Below are 19,794 nucleotides of genomic sequence, written 5' to 3' on the forward strand. Positions count from 1 at the left end.
ACCTTGTGAAGATGCTGGAGGAAATAGGTACAAAGGTATCTATATCCACAGTAAAAACGAGTCCTATATCGACATAACCTGAATGGCCACTCAGCAAGGAAGAAGCCACTGCTCCAAAACCGCCATAAAATAGCCAGACTACAGTTTACAACTGCACATGGGGACAAAGATAGTAATTTTTGGAGAAATGCCCTCTGGTCTGGTGAAACAAAAATAGAACTGTTGGCTATAATAATGTTTGGAGACTTGCTAGCCAAAGAACACCATCCCAACCGTGAAGCATGGGGGTGGCAGCATCATGTTGTGTAGGTGCTTTGCTGCAGGAGGGACTGGTGCACTTCACAAAATAGATGGCATCATGAGGGAGGAAAATGATGTGGATATATTGAAGCAACATCTCAAGACATCAGTCAGGAAGTTAAAGCTTGTTCGCAAAAGGGTCTTCCAAATGGACAATGACCCCAAGCATACTTCCAAACGGCTTAAGGACAACAAAGTCAAGGTATTGGAGTGGCCATCACAAAGCCCTGACCTCAATCCTATAGAAAATGTGTGTGCAGAACTGAAAAAGCGTATGCGAGCAAGGAGGCCTACAAACCCGACTCAGTTACACCAGCTCTGTCAGGAGGAATGGGCCAAAACTCACCCAACTTATTGTGGGAAGCTTGTGGAAGGCTACATGAAACGTTTGACCCACGTTAAACAATTTAAAGACAATGCTACCAAATACTAATTGAGTGTATGTAAACTTCTGACCCACTGGGAATGTGATGAAAGAAATAAAAGCTGAAATATATCATTATCTCTACTATTATTCTAACATTTCACATTCTTAAAATAAAGTGATGATCCTAACTGACCTAAGACAGGGAATTTTTTACTAGGATTAAATGTAAGGAATTGTGAAAAACGTAGTTTAAAAACAAGTTAAATGTATTTGGCTAAGGTGCAAATTTCCAACTTCAACTTTATATATAACGATGGTTGTTGATGTGTGTGGATGAATTTCAAATACATTTTTGTACATTTGAATGTACAAAAATAGGACCTTGATCTACAGCGTTTGAGCGAGCGAGAGAGAACATTATTTTAAGATAGCGAGCCCTGATCCCAATGACATAATTGCCCCCGAACGGAGAGAAAGAAAACTGACACATTTTTGGCAAATCACAAGGCTCATTTGAATTTCTTGATGCATCAGGAAAATTCTACGCAACAAAAGAGTGGTCAAGTTAAGATCTGACATCTGCACCTTCACACTGACAGTGAAAAGTTGAATTGGATGAAAATGCATTCATGCCAAGTCAATAGCCATTTCCGCACCTAAATTATATCTCCACAGCGGAAGACAGCGGCTCAACTTCAGGGTGTATGGGTTTGATGGATGAGTGTGTTTGTTTGTGCTCTCTGAAGGCCCCCCTTTGTCTGACACGGAATAACTCTGTTCAGGTTGACCTACTTAAATGTCCAATAAAACGGTATTATTAGTATTATCACATGCATCGCTATCATCCTTGTAAATCATGTGACGCAGGCCCTATGGTCATCATTGACACGCTCCCCACAGAGTGATGAAGTGCCCACAAAACAAAAACTCACAATGACCCAGTTACGAATTTAAGACTGTTGCTCCGACTGATTTTAAAAGTGAAGCTACTTTGGGGATTGCTGCACTTTGAGTTGAACGTGTGCATAGGAAGAGTTTATTATCTCTGTCTTTACTTCACAGATTTTCTCCTGTGGATGAGGTCAATTTACTACACAGATACTCTTCCAATATTTTTCATCATTACTACCACGCTACGTAGTTTTACCTACTACTACAATCACTAGTATTATCACACAACTAGCACAGCAATACTGTCCTACCAAGCAAAAAGGCAGTAACTCCTCATTTGGTCAAAAATTAGTTCATGTCATTTTGCTACATTAAATACATGCTAAATCATGTGGACAAGTATCCTGCCTCTATTGTATTGTGATTTGGAGAAAATGTGGGTCATGTTAGCAGTAACTGTATAAAGTTACTGTGAAACCAAGGTAAATAAAAGCAAATTTTTCTCAGTTCCACACCACGGGCAGTTACTGTCTTTTTGCTTGGTAGGGCAGAATAGTAATCCCACAATACCAGTTCAACCACTACTTCACTATTGTATTTAATGAATAGAAGTATTAACATGTTTTAACAAGAGTTGTGACAGAGATTGGAGTGGAATAATTGTGACTTGTCTGTCTCCAGCAAATCTTTGAGTGCACAGTGGGGACTATGGCTTCTAATGATTTCATTTCACACCCTGCCCATCATACCGGCTATCATCATATTGCAGAAATAATTGCTTGGGTTCCTGTGAAGACTAAGACATGATTTCCCTTTGCCTCTTATCATCAGTGAAACATTAAAAACATCCATCATAAAACTGTGCAAAACTGCCTAGCACTTTGAAATTATGATTCTTTTTTAAAAGCTGCTTACCTTGTACTTTGCACATCCATAGTGTGAGTTCAGTACATTCTCCGGTTAGGGGAGGCTGAGTTTAAGTAAAGAAATACTGTACCTCTGATATGTTAAGTCATAATTATTTAATTAAAGTTAGGATTATGGCATTTAATACAACAGGAACTGGGGATATGTTGGTGTGTTATGACAATTACAACAACAAAACCCATAAACCATTAAACTGATGATTCATAATACAAAAAAAGGTAAACAAAATAATAACTCGCACAGAATAAAAATGTATTTAGTCTTGTAATAGTATTTACTGCTCAAACTGAACATAATACCATTCTGTTTTCGACTGTGTGACTGGGGTTGCTATTTAGGAGGTGGGATTGAGGGTGAGATGAATGGTTGCTGACAGGTCTAACCTCAATCCTTGGCCGGACATGCTAACATTTGAGTTGTCTAGTTTGCAGGGTTTGATGAGTTAGCCAAGGTGCTTGTGTCCAGATGCAGCCACTTTGTCTCTGCAGGAGTTCAGGAAGCTTGAGGCGAGACGCCCCTAGGTGGTGGAAGATGGTTGTAATTCTGGGGGAGCAGTTGGTTTTCATTTCAGTAGCAATGTTTTTTACTCTCCAAGGTACAGATCTATCTGCCAAAGGGTAAGAAGCATAGGATGCGGGAAGACACTAGATGTGTTCCAGGGGGTCTGTTGTGAAGGCACTGAGATTGTGATAAGGTCACATTGAGTTCACACAGAGTTCAAACCCGAAAAAGTGTCCCATTGTGATCCAAAGAATTGTAGATATGAAGTCACTGTCAATGTCTGAAAAATTGCAGGAATTCTGTGCAGTAGTGCATTAGTTTTGAGCACTTCTCCACACCTTGTTTTTTGACTGGAAGTTTAATCTGGCCAACCTTCACAGCTTTGTATATGTGATGCCATCAAGTTTCCAAATTTTCAGTGATTCAGGTCCAACACATGAACCATTCAGCCAACACAGCCGTGTGAAATATTTACCAAACAAGCTGCAATAACTGAATATCTAGAATGTAATTTTATGCTGCAGTGTTAAGATTTATCTTCACTGGAACTAAGGGGCCCGATCCATGAAAAACAGATCATTATTCCTCCTCCACCAAACTTTTCAAATGGCACTATGCATTCAGGCAAGTAGAGTTATCCTGGCATCCGCCAAACCCAGATTCGTCCGTTGGACTGCCAGATGATAAAGCGTGATTCATCACTCCACATAATTAATTTCCACGGCTCCAGAGTCCAATGGCTGTGAGCTTTACACCACACCAGCCGATGCTTGGTATTGTGTATGGTGATCTTAAGCTTGTGTGCAGCTGCTCGGCCATGAAGCTCCCAACAAACAGTTATTGTCCTGAAATTGCTTTCAGAGGCAGTTTGGAACTCGGTAGTGAGTGTTACAGACAATTTTTATGCACTACGCGCTTCAGCACTTGGCGGTACCATTCTGTGAGCTTGTGTTGCCTACCACATCGCAGCTGAGGCGTTGTTGCTCCTAGATGTTTCCACTTCACAATAACAGGACATACGGTTGACAGCAGGGCAGAAATTTGACAAACTGAATTGTTGGAAAGGTGACATCCTGTGACGGTGCCACGTTGAAAGTCACTGAGCTATTCAGTAAGCCATTCTATGACAAACCATTTTTTTTTAACATATCCTTGGTGACTTGATATGGATAATGTGCTTAATGCATGGACTTGTCCTTTGATTCAAGTGCTCAGAATCTGTATTCCTTGAAAAACAGTTCAAATAGGCTCTTCAGTAGACAGTCTCGTCTTTACAGAAGTAAAATTGACAGAATGAGATAAATGACTGGTTAAGGCCTGGTAGTTAACATAACAAGCTGCGATGGCCGAGTGGTTAAGGCGTTGGACTTGAAATCCAATGGGGTCTCCCCGCGCAGGTTTGAACACTGCTCCCAGAGCTTTGCCAAACCAGTATTTTGAACATATCCTTGGTGACTTGATATGGATAATCTCTTTAATGCATGGACTTGTCCAGTGATTCAGGTGCTCAGAATATCTTCCAAGACAAAGAGTTCAAACAGGCTCTTCAGAACAGATCCTTCTGGTTGTGAGATAGTCGAGCTGTTACGGACTGCAAGATAACAGAGTAAGTTTTGATTGGTAGAGTGGTTAAGGCTTTGGACTTGAAATCCAATGTTGTCTTCTTGCGCAGGGTTGAAATCTGCTCGCAGTGCTATGACAAACCAGTATTTTGAACATATCCTTGGTGACTTGATATGGATAATCTCTATGAGACATGGACTTGTCCAGTGATTCAAGTGCTCAGATTACTTTTGTCTTTGTGTGAGCTAATTGAGAAAGTTGTGATGGCCGAGTGGTTAATTAGTGATTTGGCGTAAAAAGATCAATATGTCGGGCCATCATGTTTACCATTTTACACCAATGATGTCTGTTTCCAAATCCTAATCCCTTTACTTGCATTCCAACAGCTGCAATGGCCGATTCTTTAGACGTTGGACCAGAATTTCAATGGGGTCTCCCCACCCATGTTTTAACATTGCTTGAAGCGAATAGCCCACTTGTTCTTTCTCCTCATCACTTTGCTTAGATTCATACTGCTGCGATGGCCAAGTGGTTTAAGCTTTGCAAATGAACTCCAGTGTTGTCTCCCCATACAGTTTTTAAAACTGCTCGCATCGCATTGACAAAGCAGTCTTTATTTGTAAAATAGCATTGGTGACTTGATATTGATGAAGTGCTTAATGCATAGACTTGTCCTTTGATTCAAGTGCTCAGAATATGTATTCCTTGAAAAACAGTTCAAATAGGCTCTTCAGTAGACAGTCTCGTCTTTACAGAAGTAAAATTGACAGAATGAGATAAATGACTGGTTAAGGCCTAGTAGTTAACGTAGCAAGCTGCGATGGCCGAGTGGTTAAGGCGTTGGACTTGAAATCCAATGTGGTCTCCCCGCGCAGGTTCGAACCCTGCTCATAGCGCTATGACACACCATTTCTATTTTTACATATCCTTGGTGACTTGATATGGATAATGTGCTTAATGCATGGACTTGTCCTTTGATTCAAGTGCTCAGAATATATCTGCCTTGACAAACAGTTCAAATAGGCACTTCACTACAGATACTGTTGTTTGTGTTAGATTTGCGATGGAAAATCTGAGAGCCAAGTGGTTAAGTCCTCAGACTTGAAACCCAATTGCGTCTCCCTGCTCTTTTTAAAATCTTATTCTCAGTGAATAGTCCACCTGTACTTTCTCTGCACATAGTTGTTTGACTTGCACAGTAAACTTCCAACCTTCACAGCTTTGGAAAGGACCGAGGTTACTTGGCGCAATAAAGTCAATATGTCGTGCCATCAAGTTGACCATTTTGCACCAATGATGTCTGTTTCCAAATCCCAATCCCTTTACTTGCATTCCAACAGCTGCAATGGCCGAGTTCTTTAGACGTTGGACCTGAATTTCAATGGGGTCTCCCCACCCATGTTCTTACCTTGCTCGAAGCGTATAGCCCACTTCTGCTTTCTCCTCATCACTTTCCTTAGATTCCTACTGCTGCGATGGCCAAGTGGTTTAAGCATTGGAATCAAAATCCAATATGTTCTCCCCAATATGTTCTCCCGTGATGATAAAGTAGACCTTTAGTAATTGGATCTGTCTCCTCTGAATTTAAATTGTCCTTACTTTATGGGCTCGTCTAACGATTGAAGTGCTCACAAAATGGCTTATTTTACTTGAAAAATATTTCAACTAGGCATTTGGAAACTTTTGTCCTTGTGTGAGCTAACTCAGCAAGCTGTGATTGCAGAGTGGTTAAATCGTTGACCTCGAAATCCATTGGGTTCGCCCAGTGCAGTTTTGAACCCTGCACGCAGCGCTTTGACAATCCAGTCTTTATTTGTTACTGATCATTGGGGACTTGATATGGATAATGCGTGGACATGTCCTTTGATTCAAGTGCTCAGAATTTATCTTCCATGACAAACATTTAAAGTAGGCTCTTCAATAGCGATATTATGGTCATTTTAGAGGTCAAATGGACAGAACGAGATAGCGGACTGGTTAAGGCATCTTAGGTAAAAGGAGAAGCTGTGATGGCCGAGAGGTCAAGGCGTTGGATTCGAAATCCAATGGGGTCTCCCCGCGCAGGTTCGAACCCTGCTCACAGCGCTTTGACAAACCAGTCTTTATTTGCGACATGTCATTGGGGAGTTGATATGGATAATGTCCTTAATCTGTGGACTTGTCCTTTGATTCAGGTGCTCAGAATATATCTTCTAAGACAAAGAGTTCAAACAGGCTCTTCAGAACAGATCCTTCTGGTTGTGAGATAGTCGAGCTGTTAAGGACTGCAAGGTAACAGAGTAAGTTTAGATGGTAGAGTGGTTAAGGCTTTGGACTTGAAATCCAATGTTGTCTTCTTGCGCAGGGTTGAAATCTGCTCGCAGTGCTATGACAAACCAGTATTTTGAACATATCCTTGGTGACTTGATATGGATAATCTCTTTAAGACATGGACTTGTCCAGTGATTCAAGTGCTCAGAATACTTTTGTCTTTGTGTGAGCTAATTGAGAAAGTTGTGATGGCCGAGTGGTTAATTAGTGATTTGGCGTAATAAGATCAATATGTCGGGCCATCATGTTTACCATTTTACACCAATGATGTCTGTTTCCAAATCCTAATCCCTTTACTTGCATTCCAACAGCTGCAATGGCCGATTCTTTAGACGTTGGACCAGAATTTCAATGGGGTCTCCCCACCCATGTTTTAACATTGCTTGAAGCGAATAGCCCACTTGTTCTTTCTCCTCATCACTTTGCTTAGATTCATACTGCTGCGATGGCCAAGTGGTTTAAGCTTTGCAAATGAACTCCAGTGTTGTCTCCCCATACAGTTTTTAAAACTGCTCGCATCGCATTGACAAACCAGTCTTTATTTGTAAAATAGCATTGGTGACTTGATATTGATGAATTGCTTAATGCATAGACTTGTCCTTTGATTCAAGTGCTCAGAATATGTATTCCTTGAAAAACAGTTCAAATAGGCTCTTCAGTAGACAGTCTCGTCTTTACAGAAGTAAAATTGACAGAATGAGATAAATGACTGGTTAAGGCCTGGTAGTTAACATAGCAAGCTGCGATGGCCGCGTGGTTAAGGCGTTGGACTCGAAATCCAATGGGGTGTCCCCGCGCAGGTTCGAACCCTGCTCACAGCGCTATGACACACCATTTCTATTTTTACATATCCTTGGTGACTTGATATGGATAATGTGCTTAATGCATGGACTTGTCCTTTGATTCAAGTGCTCAGAATATATCTGCCTTGACAAACAGTTCAAATAGGCACTTCACTACAGATACTGTTGTTTGTGTTAGATTTGCGATGGAAAATCTGAGAGCCAAGTGGTTAAGTCCTCAGACTTGAAACCCAATTGCGTCTCCCTGCTCTTTTTAAAATCTTATTCTCAGTGAATAGTCCACCTGTACTTTCTCTGCACATAGTTGTTTGACTTGCACAGTAAACTTCCAACCTTCACAGCTTTGGAAAGGACCGAGGTTACTTGGCGCAATAAAGTCAATATGTCGTGCCATCAAGTTGACCATTTTGCACCAATGATGTCTGTTTCCAAATCCCAATCCCTTTACTTGCATTCCAACAGCTGCAATGGCCGAGTTCTTTAGACGTTGGACCTGAATTTCAATGGGGTCTCCCCACTTATGTTCTTACCTTGCTCGAAGCGTATAGCCCACTTCTGCTTTCTCCTCATCACTTTCCTTAGATTCCTACTGCTGCGATGGCCAAGTGGTTTAAGCATTGGAATCCAAATCCAATATGTTCTCCCTTTACAGTTTTTACAGGGTGATGATAAAGTAGACCTTTAGTAATTGGATCTGTCTCCTCTGAATTTAAATTGTCCTTACTTTATGGGCTCGTCTAACAATTGAAGTGCTCACAAAATGGCTTATTTTACTTGAAAAATATTTCAACTAGGCATTTGGAAACTTTTGTCCTTGTGTGAGCTAACTCAGCAAGCTGTGATTGCAGAGTGGTTAAATCGTTGACCTCGAAATCCATTGGGTTCGCCCAGTGCAGTTTTGAACCCTGCGCGCAGCGCTTTGACAATCCAGTCTTTATTTGTTACTGATCATTGGGGACTTGATATGGATAATGCGTGGACATGTCCTTTGATTCAAGTGCTCAGAATTTATCTTCCATGACAAACATTTAAAGTAGGCTCTTCAATAGCGATATTATGGTCATTTTAGAGGTCAAATGGACAGAACGAGATAGCGGACTGGTTAAGGCATCTTAGGTAAAAGGAGAAGCTGTGATGGCCGAGAGGTTAAGGCGTTGGATTCGAAATCCAATGGGGTCTCCCCGCGCAGGTTCGAACCCTGCTCACAGCGCTTTGACAAACCAGTCTTTATTTGAGACATTTCATTGGGGAGTTGATATGGATAATATCCTTAATCTGTGGACTTGTCCTTTGATTCAGGTGCTCAGAATATATCTTCTAAGACAAAGAGTTCAAACAGGCTCTTCAGAACAGATCCTTCTGGTTGTGAGATAGTCGAGCTGTTAAGGACTGCTAGGTAACAGAGTAAGTTTAGATGGCAGACTGGTTAAGGCTTTGGACTTGAAATCCAATGTTGTCTTCTTGCGCAGGGTTGAAATCTGCTCGCAGTGCTATGACAAACCAGTATTTTGAACATATCCTTGGTGACTTGATATGGATAATCTCTTTAAGACATGGACTTGTCCAGTGATTCAAGTGCTCAGAATACTTTTGTCTTTGTGTGAGCTAATTGAGAAAGTTGTGATGGCCGAGTGGTTAATTAGTGATTTGGCGTAATAAGATCAATATGTCGGGCCATCATGTTTACCATTTTACACCAATGATGTCTGTTTCCAAATCCTAATCCCTTTACTTGCATTCCAACAGCTGCAATGGCCGATTCTTTAGACGTTGGACCTGAATTTCAATGGGGTCTCCCCACCCATGTTTTAACATTGCTTGAAGCGAATAGCCCACTTGTTCTTTCTCCTCATCACTTTGCTTAGATTCATACTGCTGCGATGGCCAAGTGGTTTAAGCTTTGCAAATGAACTCCAGTGTTGTCTCCCCATACAGTTTTTAAAACTGCTCGCATCGCATTGACAAACCAGTCTTTATTTGTAAAATAGCATTGGTGACTTGATATTGATGAAGTGCTTAATGCATAGACTTGTCCTTTGATTCAAGTGCTCAGAATATGTATTCCTTGAAAAACAGTTCAAATAGGCTCTTCAGTAGACAGTCTCGTCTTTACAGAAGTAAAACTGACAGAATGAGATAAATGACTGGTTAAGGCCTGGTAGTTAACATAGCAAGCTGCGATGGCCGAGTGGTTAAGGCGTTGGACTTGAAATCCAATGGGGTCTCCCCGCGCAGGTTCGAACCCTGCTCACAGCGCTATGACACACCATTTCTATTTTTACATATCCTTGGTGACTTGATATGGATAATGTGCTTAATGCATGGACTTGTCCTTTGATTCAAGTGCTCAGAATATATCTGCCTTGACAAACAGTTCAAATAGGCACTTCAGCTACAGATACTGTTGTTTGTGTTAGATTTGCGATGGAAAATCTGAGAGCCAAGTGGTTAAGTCCTCAGACTTGAAACCCAATTGCGTCTCCCTGCTCTTTTTAAAATCTTATTCTCAGTGAATAGTCCACCTGTACTTTCTCTGCACATAGTTGTTTGACTTGCACAGTAAACTTCCAACCTTCACAGCTTTGGAAAGGACCGAGGTTACTTGGCGCAATAAAGTCAATATGTCGTGCCATCAAGTTGACCATTTTGCACCAATGATGTCTGTTTCCAAATCCCAATCCCTTTACTTGCATTCCAACAGCTGCAATGGCCGAGTTCTTTAGACGTTGGACCTGAATTTCAATGGGGTCTCCCCACCCATGTTCTTACCTTGCTCGAAGCGTATAGCCCACTTCTGCTTTCTCCTCATCACTTTCCTTAGATTCCTACTGCTGCGATGGCCAAGTGGTTTAAGCATTGGAATCAAAATCCAATATGTTCTCCCCTAATATGTTCTCCCGGTGATGATAAAGTAGACCTTTAGTAATTGGATCTGTCTCCTCTGAATTTAAATTGTCCTTACTTTATGGGCTCGTCTAACGATTGAAGTGCTCACAAAATGGCTTATTTTACTTGAAAAATATTTCAACTAGGCATTTGGAAACTTTTGTCCTTGTGTGAGCTAACTCAGCAAGCTGTGATTGCAGAGTGGTTAAATCGTTGACCTCGAAATCCATTGGGTTCGCCCAGTGCAGTTTTGAACCCTGCACGCAGCGCTTTGACAATCCAGTCTTTATTTGTTACTGATCATTGGGGACTTGATATGGATAATGCGTGGACATGTCCTTTGATTCAAGTGCTCAGAATTTATCTTCCATGACAAACATTTAAAGTAGGCTCTTCAATAGCGATATTATGGTCATTTTAGAGGTCAAATGGACAGAACGAGATAGCGGACTGGTTAAGGCATCTTAGGTAAAAGGAGAAGCTGTGATGGCCGAGAGGTTAAGGCGTTGGATTCGAAATCCAATGGGGTCTCCCCGCGCAGGTTCGAACCCTGCTCACAGCGCTTTGACAAACCAGTCTTTATTTGCGACATGTCATTGGGGAGTTGATATGGATAATGTCCTTAATCTGTGGACTTGTCCTTTGATTCAGGTGCTCAGAATATATCTTCTAAGACAAAGAGTTCAAACAGGCTCTTCAGAACAGATCCTTCTGGTTGTGAGATAGTCGAGCTGTTAAGGACTGCAAGGTAACAGAGTAAGTTTAGATGGCAGAGTGGTTAAGGCTTTGGACTTGAAATCCAATGTTGTCTTCTTGCGCAGGGTTGAAATCTGCTCGCAGTGCTATGACATACCAGTATTTTGAACATATCCTTGGTGACTTGATATGGATAATCTCTTTAAGACATGGACTTGTCCAGTGATTCAAGTGCTCAGAATACTTTTGTCTTTGTGTGAGCTAATTGAGAAAGTTGTGATGGCCGAGTGGTTAATAAGTGATTTGGCGTAAAAAGATCAATATGTCGGGCCATCATGTTTACCATTTTACACCAATGATGTCTGTTTCCAAATCCTAATCCCTTTACTTGCATTCCAACAGCTGCAATGGCCGATTCTTTAGACGTTGGACCAGAATTTCAATGGGGTCTCCCCACCCATGTTTTAACATTGCTTGAAGCGAATAGCCCACTTGTTCTTTCTCCTCATCACTTTGCTTAGATTCATACTGCTGCGATGGCCAAGTGGTTTAAGCTTTGCAAATGAACTCCAGTGTTGTCTCCCCATACAGTTTTTAAAACTGCTCGCATCGCATTGACAAACCAGTCTTTATTTGTAAAATAGCATTGGTGACTTGATATTGATGAATTGCTTAATGCATAGACTTGTCCTTTGATTCAAGTGCTCAGAATATGTATTCCTTGAAAAACAGTTCAAATAGGCTCTTCAGTAGACAGTCTCGTCTTTACAGAAGTAAAACTGACAGAATGAGATAAATGACTGGTTAAGGCCTGGTAGTTAACATAGCAAGCTGCGATGGCCGAGTGGTTAAGGCGTTGGACTTGAAATCCAATGGGGTCTCCCCGCGCAGGTTCGAACCCTGCTCACAGCGCTATGACACACCATTTCTATTTTTACATATCCTTGGTGACTTGATATGGATAATGTGCTTAATGCATGGACTTGTCCTTTGATTCAAGTGCTCAGAATATATCTGCCTTGACAAACAGTTCAAATAGGCTCTTCACTACAGATACTGTTGTTTGTGTTAGATTTGCGATGGAAAATCTGAGAGCCAAGTGGTTAAGTCCTCAGACTTGAAACCCAATTGCGTCTCCCTGCTCTTTTTAAAATATTATTCTCAGTGAATAGTCCACCTGTACCTTCTCTGCACATAGTTGTTTGACTTGCACAGTAAACTTCCAACCTTCACAGCTTTGGAAAGGACCGAGGTTACTTGGCGCAATAAAATCAATATGTCGTGCCATCAAGTTGACCATTTTGCACCAATGATGTCTGTTTCCAAATCCCAATCCCTTTACTTGCATTCCAACAGCTGCAATGGCCGAGTTCTTTAGACGTTGGACCTGAATTTCAATGGGGTCTCCCCACCCATGTTCTTACCTTGCTCGAAGCGTATAGCCCACTTCTGCTTTCTCCTCATCACTTTCCTTAGATTCCTACTGCTGCGATGGCCAAGTGGTTTAAGCATTGGAATCCAAATCCAATATGTTCTCCCTTTACAGTTTTTACAGGGTGATGATAAAGTAGACCTTTAGTAATTGGATCTGTCTCCTCTGAATTTAAATTGTCCTTACTTTATGGGCTCGTCTAACGATTGAAGTGCTCACAAAATGGCTTATTTTACTTGAAAAATATTTCAACTAGGCATTTGGAAACTTTTGTCCTTGTGTGAGCTAACTCAGCAAGCTGTGATTGCAGAGTGGTTAAATCGTTGACCTCGAAATCCATTGGGTTCGCCCAGTGCAGTTTTGAACCCTGCGCGCAGCGCTTTGACAATCCAGTCTTTATTTGTTACTGATCATTGGGGACTTGATATGGATAATGCGTGGACATGTCCTTTGATTCAAGTGCTCAGAATTTATCTTCCATGACAAACATTTAAAGTAGGCTCTTCAATAGCGATATTATGGTCATTTTAGAGGTAAAATGGACAGAACGAGATAGCGGACTGGTTAAGGCATCTTAGGTAAAAGGAGAAGCTGTGATGGCCGAGAGGTTAAGGCGTTGGATTCGAAATCCAATGGGGTCTCCCCGCGCAGGTTCGAACCCTGCTCACAGCGCTTTGACAAACCAGTCTTTATTTGCGACATGTCATTGGGGAGTTGATATGGATAATGTCCTTAATCTGTGGACTTGTCCTTTGATTCAGGTGCTCAGAATATATCTTCTAAGACAAAGAGTTCAAACAGGCTCTTCAGAACAGATCCTTCTGGTTGTGAGATAGTCGAGCTGTTAAGGACTGCAAGGTAACAGAGTAAGTTTAGATGGCAGAGTGGTTAAGGCTTTGGACTTGAAATCCAATGTTGTCTTCTTGCGCAGGGTTGAAATCTGCTCGCAGTGCTATGACATACCAGTATTTTGAACATATCCTTGGTGACTTGATATGGATAATCTCTTTAAGACATGGACTTGTCCAGTGATTCAAGTGCTCAGAATACTTTTGTCTTTGTGTGAGCTAATTGAGAAAGTTGTGATGGCCGAGTGGTTAATAAGTGATTTGGCGTAAAAAGATCAATATGTCGGGCCATCATGTTTACCATTTTACACCAATGATGTCTGTTTCCAAATCCTAATCCCTTTACTTGCATTCCAACAGCTGCAATGGCCGATTCTTTAGACGTTGGACCAGAATTTCAATGGGGTCTCCCCACCCATGTTTTAACATTGCTTGAAGCGAATAGCCCACTTGTTCTTTCTCCTCATCACTTTGCTTAGATTCATACTGCTGCGATGGCCAAGTGGTTTAAGCTTTGCAAATGAACTCCAGTGTTGTCTCCCCATACAGTTTTTAAAACTGCTCGCATCGCATTGACAAACCAGTCTTTATTTGTAAAATAGCATTGGTGACTTGATATTGATGAATTGCTTAATGCATAGACTTGTCCTTTGATTCAAGTGCTCAGAATATGTATTCCTTGAAAAACAGTTCAAATAGGCTCTTCAGTAGACAGTCTCGTCTTTACAGAAGTAAAACTGACAGAATGAGATAAATGACTGGTTAAGGCCTGGTAGTTAACATAGCAAGCTGCGATGGCCGAGTGGTTAAGGCGTTGGACTTGAAATCCAATGGGGTCTCCCCGCGCAGGTTCGAACCCTGCTCACAGCGCTATGACACACCATTTCTATTTTTACATATCCTTGGTGACTTGATATGGATAATGTGCTTAATGCATGGACTTGTCCTTTGATTCAAGTGCTCAGAATATATCTGCCTTGACAAACAGTTCAAATAGGCACTTCACTACAGATACTGTTGTTTGTGTTAGATTTGCGATGGAAAATCTGAGAGCCAAGTGGTTAAGTCCTCAGACTTGAAACCCAATTGCGTCTCCCTGCTCTTTTTAAAATCTTATTCTCAGTGAATAGTCCACCTGTACTTTCTCTGCACATAGTTGTTTGACTTGCACAGTAAACTTCCAACCTTCACAGCTTTGGAAAGGACCGAGGTTACTTGGCGCAATAAAATCAATATGTCGTGCCATCAAGTTGACCATTTTGCACCAATGATGTCTGTTTCCAAATCCCAATCCCTTTACTTGCATTCCAACAGCTGCAATGGCCGAGTTCTTTAGACGTTGGACCTGAATTTCAATGGGGTCTCCCCACCCATGTTCTTACCTTGCTCGAAGCGTATAGCCCACTTCTGCTTTCTCCTCATCACTTTCCTTAGATTCCTACTGCTGCGATGGCCAAGTGGTTTAAGCATTGGAATCCAAATCCAATATGTTCTCCCTTTACAGTTTTTACAGGGTGATGATAAAGTAGACCTTTAGTAATTGGATCTGTCTCCTCTGAATTTAAATTGTCCTTACTTTATGGGCTCGTCTAACGATTGAAGTGCTCACAAAATGGCTTATTTTACTTGAAAAATATTTCAACTAGGCATTTGGAAACTTTTGTCCTTGTGTGAGCTAACTCAGCAAGCTGTGATTGCAGAGTGGTTAAATCGTTGACCTCGAAATCCATTGGGTTCGCCCAGTGCAGTTTTGAACCCTGCGCGCAGCGCTTTGACAATCCAGTCTTTATTTGTTACTGATCATTGGGGACTTGATATGGATAATGCGTGGACATGTCCTTTGATTCAAGTGCTCAGAATTTATCTTCCATGACAAACATTTAAAGTAGGCTCTTCAATAGCGATATTATGGTCATTTTAGAGGTAAAATGGACAGAACGAGATAGCGGACTGGTTAAGGCATCTTAGGTAAAAGGAGAAGCTGTGATGGCCGAGAGGTTAAGGCGTTGGATTCGAAATCCAATGGGGTCTCCCCGCGCAGGTTCGAACCCTGCTCACAGCGCTTTGACAAACCAGTCTTTATTTGCGACATGTCATTGGGGAGTTGATATGGATAATGTCCTTAATCTGTGGACTTGTCCTTTGATTCAGGTGCTCAGAATATATCTTCTAAGACAAAGAGTTCAAACAGGCTCTTCAGAACAGATCCTTCTGGTTGTGAGATAGTCGAGCTGTTAAGGACTGCAAGGTAACAGAGTAAGTTTAGATGGCAGAGTGGTTAAGGCTTTGGACTTGAAATCCAATGTTGTCTTCTTGCGCAGGGTTGAAATCTGCTCGCAGTGCTATGACATACCAGTATTTTGAACATATCCTTGGTGACTTGATATGGATAATCTCTTTAAGACATGGACTTGTCCAGTGATTCAAGTGCTCAGAATACTTTTGTCTTTGTGTGAGCTAATTGAGAAAGTTGTGATGGCCGAGTGGTTAATAAGTGATTTGGCGTAAAAAGATCAATATGTCGGGCCATCATGTTTACCATTTTACACCAATGATGTCTGTTTCCAAATCCTAATCCCTTTACTTGCATTCCAACAGCTGCAATGGCCGATTCTTTAGACGTTGGACCAGAATTTCAATGGGGTCTCCCCACCCATGTTTTAACATTGCTTGAAGCGAATAGCCCACTTGTTCTTTCTCCTCATCACTTTGCTTAGATTCATACTGCTGCGATGGCCAAGTGGTTTAAGCTTTGCAAATGAACTCCAGTGTTGTCTCCCCATACAGTTTTTAAAACTGCTCGCATCGCATTGACAAACCAGTCTTTATTTGTAAAATAGCATTGGTGACTTGATATTGATGAATTGCTTAATGCATAGACTTGTCCTTTGATTCAAGTGCTCAGAATATGTATTCCTTGAAAAACAGTTCAAATAGGCTCTTCAGTAGACAGTCTCGTCTTTACAGAAGTAAAACTGACAGAATGAGATAAATGACTGGTTAAGGACTGGTAGTTAACATAGCAAGCTGCGATGGCCGAGTGGTTAAGGCGTTGGACTTGAAATCCAATGGGGTCTCCCCGCGCAGGTTCGAACCCTGCTCACAGCGCTATGACACACCATTTCTATTTTTACATATCCTTGGTGACTTGATATGGATAATGTGCTTAATGCATGGACTTGTCCTTTGATTCAAGTGCTCAGAATATATCTGCCTTGACAAACAGTTCAAATAGGCTCTTCACTACAGATACTGTTGTTTGTGTTAGATTTGCGATGGAAAATCTGAGAGCCAAGTGGTTAAGTCCTCAGACTTGAAACCCAATTGCGTCTCCCTGCTCTTTTTAAAATCTTATTCTCAGTGAATAGTCCACCTGTACTTTCTCTGCACATAGTTGTTTGACTTGCACAGTAAACTTCCAACCTTCACAGCTTTGGAAAGGACCGAGGTTACTTGGCGCAATAAAATCAATATGTCGTGCCATCAAGTTGACCATTTTGCACCAATGATGTCTGTTTCCAAATCCCAATCCCTTTACTTGCATTCCAACAGCTGCAATGGCCGAGTTCTTTAGACGTTGGACCTGAATTTCAATGGGGTCTCCCCACCCATGTTCTTACCTTGCTCGAAGCGTATAGCCCACTTCTGCTTTCTCCTCATCACTTTCCTTAGATTCCTACTGCTGCGATGGCCAAGTGGTTTAAGCATTGGAATCCAAATCCAATATGTTCTCCCTTTACAGTTTTTACAGGGTGATGATAAAGTAGACCTTTAGTAATTGGATCTGTCTCCTCTGAATTTAAATTGTCCTTACTTTATGGGCTCGTCTAACGATTGAAGTGCTCACAAAATGGCTTATTTTACTTGAAAAATATTTCAACTAGGCATTTGGAAACTTTTGTCCTTGTGTGAGCTAACTCAGCAAGCTGTGATTGCAGAGTGGTTAAATCGTTGACCTCGAAATCCATTGGGTTCGCCCAGTGCAGTTTTGAACCCTGCGCGCAGCGCTTTGACAATCCAGTCTTTATTTGTTACTGATCATTGGGGACTTGATATGGATAATGCGTGGACATGTCCTTTGATTCAAGTGCTCAGAATTTATCTTCCATGACAAACATTTAAAGTAGGCTCTTCAATAGCGATATTATGGTCATTTTAGAGGTAAAATGGACAGAACGAGATAGCGGACTGGTTAAGGCATCTTAGGTAAAAGGAGAAGCTGTGATGGCCGAGAGGTTAAGGCGTTGGATTCGAAATCCAATGGGGTCTCCCCGCGCAGGTTCGAACCCTGCTCACAGCGCTTTGACAAACCAGTCTTTATTTGCGACATGTCATTGGGGAGTTGATATGGATAATGTCCTTAATCTGTGGACTTGTCCTTTGATTCAGGTGCTCAGAATATATCTTCTAAGACAAAGAGTTCAAACAGGCTCTTCAGAACAGATCCTTCTGGTTGTGAGATAGTCGAGCTGTTAAGGACTGCAAGGTAACAGAGTAAGTTTAGATGGCAGAGTGGTTAAGGCTTTGGACTTGAAATCCAATGTTGTCTTCTTGCGCAGGGTTGAAATCTGCTCGCAGTGCTATGACATACCAGTATTTTGAACATATCCTTGGTGACTTGATATGGATAATCTCTTTAAGACATGGACTTGTCCAGTGATTCAAGTGCTCAGAATACTTTTGTCTTTGTGTGAGCTAATTGAGAAAGTTGTGATGGCCGAGTGGTTAATAAGTGATTTGGCGTAAAAAGATCAATATGTCGGGCCATCATGTTTACCATTTTACACCAATGATGTCTGTTTCCAAATCCTAATCCCTTTACTTGCATTCCAACAGCTGCAATGGCCGATTCTTTAGACGTTGGACCAGAATTTCAATGGGGTCTCCCCACCCATGTTTTAACATTGCTTGAAGCGAATAGCCCACTTGTTCTTTCTCCTCATCACTTTGCTTAGATTCATACTGCTGCGATGGCCAAGTGGTTTAAGCTTTGCAAATGAACTCCAGTGTTGTCTCCCCATACAGTTTTTAAAACTGCTCGCATCGCATTGACAAACCAGTCTTTATTTGTAAAATAGCATTGGTGACTTGATATTGATGAATTGCTTAATGCATAGACTTGTCCTTTGATTCAAGTGCTCAGAATATGTATTCCTTGAAAAACAGTTCAAATAGGCTCTTCAGTAGACAGTCTCGTCTTTACAGAAGTAAAACTGACAGAATGAGATAAATGACTGGTTAAGGACTGGTAGTTAACATAGCAAGCTGCGATGGCCGAGTGGTTAAGGCGTTGGACTTGAAATCCAATGGGGTCTCCCCGCGCAGGTTCGAACCCTGCTCACAGCGCTATGACACACCATTTCTATTTTTACATATCCTTGGTGACTTGATATGGATAATGTGCTTAATGCATGGACTTGTCCTTTGATTCAAGTGCTCAGAATATATCTGCCTTGACAAACAGTTCAAATAGGCACTTCACTACAGATACTGTTGTTTGTGTTAGATTTGCGATGGAAAATCTGAGAGCCAAGTGGTTAAGTCCTCAGACTTGAAACCCAATTGCGTCTCCCTGCTCTTTTTAAAATCTTATTCTCAGTGAATAGTCCACCTGTACTTTCTCTGCACATAGTTGTTTGACTTGCACAGTAAACTTCCAACCTTCACAGCTTTGGAAAGGACCGAGGTTACTTGGCGCAATAAAATCAATATGTCGTGCCATCAAGTTGACCATTTTGCACCAATGATGTCTGTTTCCAAATCCCAATCCCTTTACTTGCATTCCAACAGCTGCAATGGCCGAGTTCTTTAGACGTTGGACCTGAATTTCAATGGGGTCTCCCCACCCATGTTCTTACCTTGCTCGAAGCGTATAGCCCACTTCTGCTTTCTCCTCATCACTTTCCTTAGATTCCTACTGCTGCGATGGCCAAGTGGTTTAAGCATTGGAATCCAAATCCAATATGTTCTCCCTTTACAGTTTTTACAGGGTGATGATAAAGTAGACCTTTAGTAATTGGATCTGTCTCCTCTGAATTTAAATTGTCCTTACTTTATGGGCTCGTCTAACGATTGAAGTGCTCACAAAATGGCTTATTTTACTTGAAAAATATTTCAACTAGGCATTTGGAAACTTTTGTCCTTGTGTGAGCTAACTCAGCAAGCTGTGATTGCAGAGTGGTTAAATCGTTGACCTCGAAATCCATTGGGTTCGCCCAGTGCAGTTTTGAACCCTGCGCGCAGCGCTTTGACAATCCAGTCTTTATTTGT

At 41.5% G+C, this 19,794-nt stretch overlaps 14 non-coding genes across 14 annotated transcripts; all 14 read left to right on the forward strand.

Moving 5' to 3' along the window:
- Nucleotides 1-4,322: 4,322 nt before the first annotated feature.
- On the forward strand, nucleotides 4,323-4,404 carry trnas-uga (transfer RNA serine (anticodon UGA)). The gene has a single exon. It is a non-coding gene; the product is annotated as a tRNA-Ser (tRNA).
- A 959-nt stretch (nucleotides 4,405-5,363) lies between these two features.
- On the forward strand, nucleotides 5,364-5,445 carry trnas-uga (transfer RNA serine (anticodon UGA)). The gene has a single exon. It is a non-coding gene; the product is annotated as a tRNA-Ser (tRNA).
- A 1,107-nt stretch (nucleotides 5,446-6,552) lies between these two features.
- Nucleotides 6,553-6,634, forward strand: trnas-cga (transfer RNA serine (anticodon CGA)). The gene has a single exon. It is a non-coding gene; the product is annotated as a tRNA-Ser (tRNA).
- A 964-nt stretch (nucleotides 6,635-7,598) lies between these two features.
- Nucleotides 7,599-7,680, forward strand: trnas-cga (transfer RNA serine (anticodon CGA)). The gene has a single exon. It is a non-coding gene; the product is annotated as a tRNA-Ser (tRNA).
- A 1,110-nt stretch (nucleotides 7,681-8,790) lies between these two features.
- Nucleotides 8,791-8,872, forward strand: trnas-cga (transfer RNA serine (anticodon CGA)). Its single transcript has one exon. It is a non-coding gene; the product is annotated as a tRNA-Ser (tRNA).
- Nucleotides 8,873-9,836: 964 nt separating this feature from the next.
- trnas-uga (transfer RNA serine (anticodon UGA)) lies at nucleotides 9,837-9,918 on the forward strand. Its single transcript has one exon. It is a non-coding gene; the product is annotated as a tRNA-Ser (tRNA).
- A 1,110-nt stretch (nucleotides 9,919-11,028) lies between these two features.
- On the forward strand, nucleotides 11,029-11,110 carry trnas-cga (transfer RNA serine (anticodon CGA)). Its single transcript has one exon. It is a non-coding gene; the product is annotated as a tRNA-Ser (tRNA).
- A 964-nt stretch (nucleotides 11,111-12,074) lies between these two features.
- Nucleotides 12,075-12,156, forward strand: trnas-uga (transfer RNA serine (anticodon UGA)). Its single transcript has one exon. It is a non-coding gene; the product is annotated as a tRNA-Ser (tRNA).
- A 1,110-nt stretch (nucleotides 12,157-13,266) lies between these two features.
- Nucleotides 13,267-13,348, forward strand: trnas-cga (transfer RNA serine (anticodon CGA)). The gene has a single exon. It is a non-coding gene; the product is annotated as a tRNA-Ser (tRNA).
- Nucleotides 13,349-14,312: 964 nt separating this feature from the next.
- Nucleotides 14,313-14,394, forward strand: trnas-uga (transfer RNA serine (anticodon UGA)). The gene has a single exon. It is a non-coding gene; the product is annotated as a tRNA-Ser (tRNA).
- Nucleotides 14,395-15,504: 1,110 nt separating this feature from the next.
- Nucleotides 15,505-15,586, forward strand: trnas-cga (transfer RNA serine (anticodon CGA)). Its single transcript has one exon. It is a non-coding gene; the product is annotated as a tRNA-Ser (tRNA).
- A 964-nt stretch (nucleotides 15,587-16,550) lies between these two features.
- Nucleotides 16,551-16,632, forward strand: trnas-uga (transfer RNA serine (anticodon UGA)). The gene has a single exon. It is a non-coding gene; the product is annotated as a tRNA-Ser (tRNA).
- Nucleotides 16,633-17,742: 1,110 nt separating this feature from the next.
- Nucleotides 17,743-17,824, forward strand: trnas-cga (transfer RNA serine (anticodon CGA)). Its single transcript has one exon. It is a non-coding gene; the product is annotated as a tRNA-Ser (tRNA).
- Nucleotides 17,825-18,788: 964 nt separating this feature from the next.
- On the forward strand, nucleotides 18,789-18,870 carry trnas-uga (transfer RNA serine (anticodon UGA)). The gene has a single exon. It is a non-coding gene; the product is annotated as a tRNA-Ser (tRNA).
- Nucleotides 18,871-19,794: the final 924 nt, after the last annotated feature.

Source organism: Oncorhynchus kisutch, linkage group LG27, assembly GCF_002021735.2.
Source record: "Oncorhynchus kisutch isolate 150728-3 linkage group LG27, Okis_V2, whole genome shotgun sequence".
Taxonomy (NCBI): Eukaryota; Metazoa; Chordata; class Actinopteri; order Salmoniformes; family Salmonidae; genus Oncorhynchus; species Oncorhynchus kisutch.